Consider the following 10,397-nt stretch of genomic DNA (forward strand, 5'->3'; position numbering starts at 1 on the left):
TAAAACATTTTTTAATAAAACATTTTTTATAGAGTAATACCAATAACCCTATCCAGAGTTCACAAAATTCAAGTAGTCTATCCATTTTCTTTAATAGCCTAAATTATTACTTCTAAAATGTTTATTTCAAATTAAGATACCACTTAATAACTGTTCTAATTAAGACACTTTCTAAGTAACTAAAAATTCTAGTTCAAATTCATTTGAAACATTGAGAACTTCATTATCTCACATAACAGTAAATCCAGAAATATGGTCGGTTGACTTATGGACCCAACAATGCCATTAAGCACTTAGGTTCCTTACGGGGGTTTTTTCTGCTATCAATAATGCATTTGTTTTGCCCTCAAGCCAGATTGCCTAGTGGACAAAAGATGACAATTTAAACATCTATTCCAGAAAGAACCAATATCAAGAGCTGGCACATGCCTTCTCACCCAATGTCTCCTCGCTAAGCATAAAGACATTTCTTCTACCCTACTTCTCTCCGGTTCTGTTAGTTCCCGTAATTGACGACGACTGGGATAAGGAAAAGGGGTCCCTCAATCACCAATCACAAAGGGAACAATGCCCCATGATTATTAGCTTAGGTCAACTGAAATTTCACTTTTTTAGGAATGAACTGCCTTCCCTGGAGTCACGTGGGGCAGAGTGGATGACTGAATAAGTTAATTATTTGAATGACCAACCAATAGCGTCTGCCACAAGGAAGGAGATAGGACTCTCGGAAGTGAAAATATGCTCATGGATCAATGTGCAGGAAATGGAAAGCAGAATTAACTCAAGGTAAAGGGTCACACGTGGCTTAAACTAATCCGCGTCATTCCAAGGGAACCTGAGGATCCAACACAGAAATGACGTAAACAAGTGGCCATGATAACTTGATGTTTACCAGTAGAACAGACACAACGTGGAGTCAAAAACAAGAAATAGGCTGAAAGACCAGCATCCCTGATTGTGATCTTGAAGTTACTGTCAGATTTCAAATACAAAACAATTACATTGCACCCACCCCTTGGGATTTTAAGGTGATTTATGAATGTGAGGCTCTAAGTAGTAATTATCTCAAATTAGTAAGTTTAAAGAGACTGTTTTTGTCATTTATTTCAAAGAAATTGAATCATCAGGTTCAAATATCAATACAAAAGACTAATTTTATAAATGGAAGTACCTCCAGAGAAATGTCAAGCCAAGCAAAATGAAGAAAGGGAATATAGTGCAATAAATTACCTGATATATGCTTCAATTGTAGGTCCCCTTCATAACACAGGGATTTACTATTCTTTTATGAATTCTACATTCTTATTTTCCAAAACTTAATGGCGCACATTTAAATTTTTCACCAATAGTGGTCATGAATAATACACATCTTATAACCAAATATATAATGTTAAGTAACTCAGTGACACATAGAAGAAACCACTTCCATATATTTGTAAGTTATTAATTTTGCCCTTAGTATTCCCAGGAAATGGCTAATGTCAGCGTAATTACTTATTACCAACTAGAACATACTGAGAACTGTTTAACATATCTCTTCTCCCTTGTAAAACATACCTATTCTCTCCTGGAACTTAAAGTGTAGTGGAGGAGACAAAACATTTATATATGAAAAATAAACCAGCACCACAAGGCAAAATTCCCAGCTAAATCACAACTGTTCCAAATATAGTTAATGCTATAAAGTGTAAAAGATAAATCTGTTTTTTAAATTTACATGTTCTGAAATGAAATATAAATCCTTCTTTGTTGAACTGTCACTAAGCAAGATAACCAAAAACTGCACACATGCTTCTTGAATAAAGCAACTAATCTAGAAAATAAGCATCATTTATTAGAAATATACTTTCAGAAATATTTAGGATATCTCTGTATAACTAACACATAAAACTGAGTTAAATAATTTATTTTAACCTCATTAAATGGCAGCAAAACCAACTGGCACCTCTGAAAAAAAAAATCAGTATAGGTGTCCAGGGATTCTTAACCTGTTTTGTGCCATAAATCCATTTGGCAGACTAGATAGGTCTATGAACCCCTTCTCAAAAGGTGTTTCTAGATGCTAAAGTAAAATAGAAATTATGTAAAAGAAATAGACTTAAAATACTCATAATAAAGATGCATTAAAGATATATTTAAAAAACTTAGATATAATAAAGATATATTAAAACAACTTCAAACATAGCTACATGTCTATAGATATACCCATATATGAGAAAATAATCCCAAGAAGCAGATGCAATTATTATCTCAATTTTGAACTAGTTGTAAACATAAAAATATTTCAAAATATGTGCAGCCTAAGCAATTAGACATGACAATAAATAGATGCAACTTCTGGAAAGCTACAGGTACTATTAAGGTGTGTGTGTATGTGTGGTGTTCACGAGAGAAATGATGTTGTTGTTCCTATTCAAGTTCAGGGACACCCTAGAGTATGAAATGGAGAGCACGCTCAGCTCCCTGTGACTCCAATTGCACGTTAGTTAGATCTGGAGAGATGGGGAAAGAAAGGAAAATAAGATAGCAATTCTTCAAGATAATTTATCCAGTTAAAGTTCTTGAACTTCCACAGGTAATCACGAATGACTAAGGTCATCATGAAGACAGAAAGGAAAAACATCTCTACAGTTCCAAAATCCCTAATTCGCTCTGTTAAACCACTTCCATGGTTCCCTATTTCCTGCCTGTGCCACTCCATCCCTCTTTAAGGGCCCGCCCCGCCTTTGCCTGAAAACTTATCTGACAATTATCTCCACACTTTGTTTTCAGATACTGCTGCCCCTAATGCTGACGAAGAACCCCACCCCTACTCCGTCAACATCCTCGTCCTTACTAGGGAGTTCCACAAAAACAAACAAAAATTAGATTACAGAGAACACCACGCACCTTGACCTTTTTAAAATACATTACAAAGCACTCTTCTTAAAACTTTTTTCAGTATTTAACCGACTATGTTTTAACTCACTCGGGTGGAAATCTGGGTAAATTAACCAATTTGCTGTTCAAATTTCACTCTAAAATATAGCACTCTCTTGATGGTTGTAAACAGCTATGAGAGAAGGAGAGAGGCTAAAATCAAGTTTCTTCTCTTATATCAAATTTTAATTACTTTAGATTTGGAGATTTGCTACCACGGCACAGATGGTTCTGTTTGCTTTTTAGCTAAAGCGCTGTCTGAGATCAATATTACCTCATTTACAAACTAAGTGAGAAAGTTAGCTCAGCTATCATGTCATGAAATATTATATAACCATTTGACAATGTTATGTAGCCAAATCCTTAACGATTCAGTTAGTAGGTTATTTATGCTCCGTAGTTCCTTCTGCCCAACCTCCGGACAAGCTGGTTTCAGTCACTTCAGTTACCACCATTTCTACAATCATTCAATCTGCTTTTTGTTGGCCGCTCGGGCACAGTTTATTAAGCTCCTTGGAATTCTTAGAGGACTTGCGGTTGAAATTTCGGGAAACAAGTCAACTGTAACACCTGATAATCCTAAGAGAAAGCTATACGATACCAGGAAAACACCACATTTATACCCAATGCTCACTTCACCACACCTTCTAACTATTCCAAGCAGGGAATTCGCCTTCTTCCAGTAGTTAACTAACTGCACACGCGCCCGTGTTCTACTTAAAAAAAAGTAGAAAAGGTCTCCACGATTATGTCACCGTCAGAGCCATTAACCAAGAATGTGGGTAGAAGATCTTTCCCACTACTTTTTTTTTTTTTTTTTTTTAATTTACGATAGTCACACAGAGAGAGAGAGGTAGAGACATAGGCAGAGGGAGAAGCAGGCTCCATGCACCGGGAGCCGGACGTGGGATTCGATCCCGGGTCTCCAGGATCACGCCCTGAGCCAAAGGCAGGCGCTAAACCGCTGCGCCACCCAGGGATCCCTCCCACTACTTTTCTCTACCTCTATAGATATAAATAAAAGCCTGAAAACTCCTTCAAAATTTGGGGGGGGGGGGGGAGGAATTCAAGCATTGCTAGCCACAGTTATCTAAAAAAGGGTTTTAAACTAATGGTTAAAATTGGCCTAGAAACATCAATTAATTGAAGTTCCTTTTCCCTATAAAAATATACCTAGCATAAATAGAGAAATCTCAAAGCATATATACAATTATATGTCATAAATACTTCATAGAGATATAAATACATGTATAGAGATTCAGTCTATATATACACACAGATACAAAGAGGCATTAGTCACCTAAGTCTTGGACATTTCTAGGATATATTCTGAACTTCCTCTTCAGAAAGTATATGATAAAAACAATATGTAGATATATTTATATAATGTTAATATCAAAAAAATAAACGTAAGATTACAGCCTCTATTACTATCTAGATCGTTCTCTTAGGTGTACTCTAGAAAACATACAGTGTCATCCAAAACTTTTTAAAAAAGTTATAATCACGATTGTTACGTAACTACTTTACTCATCCTATGCGACCTGCCTTTCCAACACTATCCTTAAGTGCACCATATGGAAAGATGAAACGAATTCCAAATTTACCATAGGACATCATTTCAATGAGGGCAGGAAATGGGCATTTATTTCTTTGTACAGTATTTGTGTCACTTAACTGTCTTCTCATAAAAAATAATCATGGGTGTAAGTATCATTAGAGCAGCTGAGAACTTTTAGTCTAAAAGAAACACAAAACTAGCAACTAACAGAGCCTAAAAACAGTATTAAGCACCTTCTAAGCCTAAAACCATGACTTTCCGTCATTATCCTTAAAATAAAGGCCTGATTTGAATTTTGTATCTCCATTGCTTGAAAGCAGAGAGATTTCTCTGCTCAAAATTTACACCAATTTTCCTCTTCCAATATGAATATATTTAAGTCCCATAGGGACGAGTTTAAGTTTCTTGATCTGTAAACGTGTTAAGGCAAAGCACTATTAGATCCAGTAACCTCTGATACGTTTAGGGACCAGGGCTCAGGTAACCTTACGGTTGACTCCTGTAGTAACTACTTTTGTACTTATTATATTCAAATAAAATAACTTTTTTGTCCTTTGAAGTTTTAGAAAACTAACTTTACAGAACGAATCACAAACAAAATGCTCTGCTAAGTGAACTCTAAATAAAAATTATCTAATATTCAGCAGTGGAGATTAAAGAATTTCAAGATTTTTAATATAAAATCAAATGCAAAATTGGATATTTTCCACTAAAATTATTACTCTAATTTATCGAGCATTCACTTGTCCTTAGATTATTCCAAAAAAAAAGTACCTATTTAATACATTGACCCTTTCACCTGAAAAAATAAACATCCATGCATACGATATAGCACATTAAGCTATAAAAATAGGTAGTTTATGTTGCTAATTGACATGTCAAACTAAAAATGAAATATTTCACAATTATCGTGTGTGGAACAAGGAAGGACATACGTTATAGGTAGTAAACGGACAATAAATTATATGTTGGTAAAATGCTGGTAGAAAGTAAAATAACAAAAATCACAGTGCTAAGAAGTTCAGAGCTAAGATCTGAAACCAAGCCTGCGGTCTCCTCGGACATAAAAAATATGCAGCAAATATTAATTGAATTAATTAATGAAAGGCTCCTAAATCTACCCTCTCACCTCTTAAAAGGAAACCGTTTGGCCTTTGGGAAAAGAAAAGTTTGCTTGCACACCATAAATGCAATTTTAGTCCTCAAGTGTTATTTCCGAGAAAGGAGCCAGATCCTGCAAATATATCTGGTAACTTCTCATAAAGGCAAAATTGAGCTGGACTTAAAAAAAAAAAAAAAAAAAAAATAACTGGCCCTGACTATAAATATAAACCAAGAGAAAAATAATTCGCTGATTGTGTTTTTCTGTCTGAGAGAATGACTCAGCTGTAACCATCACAGAATCTCACCCAATATTCTCAAAGATTAAAATCTGATTAAACTAAAGCTAGGATCCAAATGCAAAAGTAGTAACTTTTCTAGGAAATGCAGCCCAGTCGCTGTAACGTGTCTACTAGATACAATTACCGTTTTACCCCCATCCTTTCCACTGAATCCACTAAGAAACTCTGTGACCTTTATATTTCTAAAACTATTAACATAATTTCATCTCTTTAATGCTCACAGTAAACTCGTAATTATGTAAAAAAACAAAGTTTCTTTGCTTTGCAAGTTTAGAAACTGAAGTCCCAGGGGAGGCCCTGCCGAGGGGATTCACAGGGGTCTCAGGGCAGGCGCGTGGGCCGCATCTCAGACTCGCCGCTCCCGTGGAGACAGAACCAAACTAGGGCTTGGTGCAAATCAACCCCCAAACCCAGGAGGGTAAAAACCAAAGTCCCGGAAAAGGAAGGAAGGAAAGCAGGAAAGAAGGGAGGGAGGGCGGGGACACAAACTCCACGCAGAGGAGCGCCCGCGGAGCAGGCCTGATGCGGAGCTGGGGCAGGAGCGCCCAGGCCCGGGGTCCACGCGGGTCACGCGCGCTCACCCGACTTGCTCGCCTTCAGGAGGGGGCGCTTCCCACACGGGCTGCGCCTCGCGGCACCACCCAAATCGGTGCCACCTGAGAAAACCTAATCGTCGGATTCCGTTCAGGTGGAAACCGGCTGCTCAGGGCGCAGAGCGCAGGTCCTGGCTTCCTGCCCGCGGGGCGCACTGGGGGCGGGGGCGGGGCCGGGTCCCCGCGGGGGCGCAAGGAGCTGCGGGGTGCAGGGAGGAGTTTCGGGGTGCAAGGAGGAGCTGCGGGGCGCAAGGAGGAGCTGCGGGGCGCAAGGAGCTGCAGGGTGCAAGGAGGAGCTGTGGGGCGCAAGGAGGAGCTGCGGGGCGCAAGGAGGAGCTGCGGGGCGCAAGGAGCTGCGGGGTGCAAGGAGCTGCGGGGCGCAAGGAGCTTAGGGGTGCAAGGAGGAGCTGCAGGGCGCAAGGAGCTGCAGGGTGCAAGGAGGAGCGGGGCACCAGGAGCTGCGGGGTGCAAGGAGAAGTTTCCGGGTGCGAGGAGCTGCGGGGTGCAAGGAGTTTCGGGGTGCAAGGAGGAGCTGCGGGGCGCAAGGAGCTGCGGGGTGCAAACAGCTGCGGGGTGCAAGGAGCTGCAGGGTGCAAGGAGCTGCAGGGTGCAAGGAGTTTCGGGGTGCAAGGAGGAGCTGCGGGGCGCAAGGAGCTGCAGGGTGTAAGGAGGAGCGGGGCACAAGGAGCTGCGGGGTGCAAGGAGGAGTTTCGGGGTGCGAGGAGCTGCGGGGTGCAAGGAGTTTCGGGGTGCAAGGAGCTGCAGGGTGCAAGGAGGAGCGGGGTGCAAGGAGCTGCGGGGCGCAAGGAGCTGCAGGGTGCAAGGAGGAGCGGGGCACAAGGAGCTGCGGGGTGCAAGGAGTTTCGGGGCGCAAGGAGCTGCAGGGGCGCACGTCAGTGCAGCGCACAGCCCCCGCCCCCCGGGCCTCCACGGGAGGGCCCCCCCCAGCACTTGTCTCCCCTCCTAGGTCACGCCCCCTGCTTGCTGCCTCTGGCTTTTTTTTTTTTTTTTTTCCTTTTCCTTTTTGGCCAAGAGGCCTGAGCTCAGGCACCCCAAAACTTCTCCCGGCAAAGCAGCCCCTTGTTTAAGCCCCAGGGCCCGACGGTCCGTCCCCCACCAGCCCGCCAGCTCCGCAGGCCCTTCCAGGCGGGCCTGGCGCCCGGGGCGGGCCCCCCCTCTCCGCCGGCGGGGCTAGCGGCTGCCCGAGAGGGCGCACGGGGGTCAGGGCGCCCCCAGAACCAGCGGGTGGACCCAGACCCAGAACACCCCGGAAGCTGTCGTTCCCTTGTCCCTGCCACGTCCCTCTTCTTAGGAGCAGGTCCTTCAAGGACCGTAATAGGCGCTTCCCAGGGGGGTGGCCCCAGCCCCGCAGCCCCGCAGCCCGCTGCTCAGCCCGGCCGTCGGCGCCCGGGAAGGGGGTGCGCACCCTGCCCCGCCCCGGGGCGCCCCCGGCACCTGCGCCTCCCCCCGCGCCCGCACCCCGTAGGGCGTCCTCGAAGGGCAGCCCTGCCCGGGGCCTCCCGCGGGACCTAAGAGCTCGGGGTGTGCATCCTCCGCCCCCCCACGGGGACCTGGGAGCTCGGGGTGTGCATCCTCCCCACCCCCCGCGGGACCAGAGAGCCTGGGGTGTGCATCCTCCGCCCCCCCACGGGGACCTGGGAGCTCGGGGTGTGCATCCTCCCCCCCCCCCCGCGGGACCAGAGAGCCTGGGGTGTGCATCCTCCGCCCCCCACGGGGACCTGGGAACTCAGGGTGCCCGCCCCGCCTCCCGACAGAACCTGGGAGCCCGGGGTGTCCACACCCCCGCGGACCTGGAGCCCGGGTGTCCGCCCCCTGAGTGTGGGCCCCCCCACCCCTGCCTAGGGGACCCCGAGCCCGGCCCAGGCAGCTCCCGCCGGCCCGCCCCGGGGCGCACAGTCCCTCCGGGGGCAACAAAAGGGACGCTGGGCTGCGCGGAGTTTCGCTCGGGGTCTCCTCGCTCGGACCCCGCGGAGACGCCCCGGCCCCGCCCCGCCCCGCCCCGCCCCGGGGGTCCGCGCCCCCGACCCGCGCCGCTCCCCGCGCGGCCGCAACAGGTCCTCGCCGCGGTGCCGGCCACGGGCCTCCCGCCGCCTCCCCCCGCTGGGCGCCCTCCTCCGGGACCCTGCCCTCCCCCGGACCCTGCGCCCTCCGCCCCCGGACCCCTGCCCAACTCCCGGGGGCGCTGCCCTCCCCCGGACCCCTGCGCCCTCTCCCCGGACCCCTGCCCTCCCCCCCGGACCCCTGCCCAACTCCCGGGGGCGCTGCCCTCCCCCCGGACCCCTGCGCTCTCCTCCCCAGGGCCCCGCGCCCTCTCCCCGGACCCCTGCCGTCCCCCGGAGCCCCCCGCGCTCTCCCTCCCGGGCCCCCGCCCCCCGGCCCCCGCGCCCTCCCCGCGGCGGGTCCCCGGGGCCGCTCCCTACCTGCCGGAGGCCGGGCTTGCGCGGGAGGACGGCCGGGGCGCGCGGTCCCCGCAGACCTGCGGGATCCGCGCAGTGGGGTCGGCTCCGGGCGGGCCGAGCCGCGCGACCTCCTCCTCCGCCGCCTCCTCCGCCGCCTCCGCCGCCGCCGTGCCCGCGGCCCACTCGGAAACTTTCCCGGCGAAGAGTCGCCGCGGCCGCGGGAGCTGGGCCGGGCCGTGCGCCCCGGGACCCGCCGAGGCGGCCGTGGCGGCGCCGGGTGGAGGCCGGGCCTGCGGGCGGCTCGGCTGGGGCCGCGGGGCTCCCCCTCTCGGCCGAGGGGCCCCAGCGTCGCGGGCCGGCGCCCCCCTCCCCGCCCCGCCCCGCGCCCCGCCCCGCCCCGCCCCTCCCCGCCCCGCCCCCTCTCCCCGCCGCTCCGGGGCTGCGCTGGCGGCGGGACGGGGTGCGGCGCGGAGAGCCCGCCGGGGACCTCGAGGCCGCCCCGCCCGGACCGACGGACCCAGGCCCCCGCCCCTCGCGCCCCTCCCGGCCCCGCGCGCCTCGGCGGAGCACCTGCGCCTTCCCTTTCTCTTCGGCGTTTTGTCTTGATTTAAATCCAGTTTGCAAACCCACAGGGGAAGCCCCAGCGCTCGCCCGGCAAGTGCCTCGCGGCCACCCGCACCCGCACCCCTGCACCCCGCACACCCCATCACTCCGCACCCCGTTCCCTGCGCACCCCGTCACCCCCACAGCCCTGCACCCCGTCCCCCGCACCCCACAACCTCATCTCCCGCCCCCCGCACCCTGCACCCCGCGCTCCCGCGCCCCCTTCACAACCTTCCTCAGCGCAGCCTCGCCGCGGCGCTCCCCCCCCCCCGGGGTACCTGCGTAGACGTAGACTTGCTCGCCCCCCCACGTTCCCAGGCCCCCCCGAGCGGCCCACAAAGGGGGGGAGGAGGGCGCCGCTGCTCCCCGCCCGCCTTGGCCGCGCTCCTCGGCGCCTCGGAATCGATCTCCCCCGGGTGGAGGGGCGCACAGCACCCCCGACCCCGTGAGGCCCCGTGAGGTCGTGGGTGCAAGGGGGGGGCATCCTACAGTCCTGTAGGGGCTCCTTTGGGTGCAGCGGCGCACAGCATCCCCGAACCCGGGAGACCCCGGGAGGCCCCGTGAGGCCCCGTGAGGTCGTGGGTGCAAGGGGGAGCATCCTACAGTCGTGTAGGGGCTCCTTTGGGTGCAGCAGCGCACAGCACCCCCGACCCCGTGAGGCCCCGTGAGGTCGTGGGTGCAAGGGGGGGCATCCTACAGTCCTGTAGGGGCTCCTTTGGGTGCAGCGGCGCACAGCATCCCCGAACCCGGGAGACCCCGGGAGGCCCCGTGAGGCCCCGTGAGGTCGTGGGTGCAAGGGGGAGCATCCTACAGTCGTGTAGGGGCTCCTTTGGGTGCAGCAGCGCACAGCACCCCCGACCCCGTGAGGCCCCGTGAGGTCGTGGGTGCAAGGGGGGGC

The 10,397-nt window shown here is 51.2% G+C and overlaps 1 protein-coding gene across 12 annotated transcripts in view; it reads right to left on the reverse strand.

Annotated features, from left to right (window-relative positions):
- GULP1 (GULP PTB domain containing engulfment adaptor 1) overlaps positions 1-9,161 on the reverse strand; it is a 218,053-nt gene extending 208,892 nt beyond the window's left edge. For 2 of the 12 annotated variants that reach the window (XM_077883523.1, XM_077883524.1), the window contains exon 1: positions 8,918-9,155. The gene's annotated coding sequence lies outside the window, so the exon portion shown is untranslated. Of the gene's footprint in view, positions 1-8,917 lie in introns of all 12 variants that reach the window. The other 10 variants (XM_077883525.1, XM_077883530.1, XM_077883533.1 and 7 more) reach the window with 8 other exon arrangements.
- Positions 9,162-10,397: the final 1,236 nt, after the last annotated feature.

The sequence above is a fragment of the Canis aureus genome, chromosome 34 (genome assembly GCF_053574225.1).
Source record: "Canis aureus isolate CA01 chromosome 34, VMU_Caureus_v.1.0, whole genome shotgun sequence".
Taxonomy (NCBI): Eukaryota; Metazoa; Chordata; class Mammalia; order Carnivora; family Canidae; genus Canis; species Canis aureus.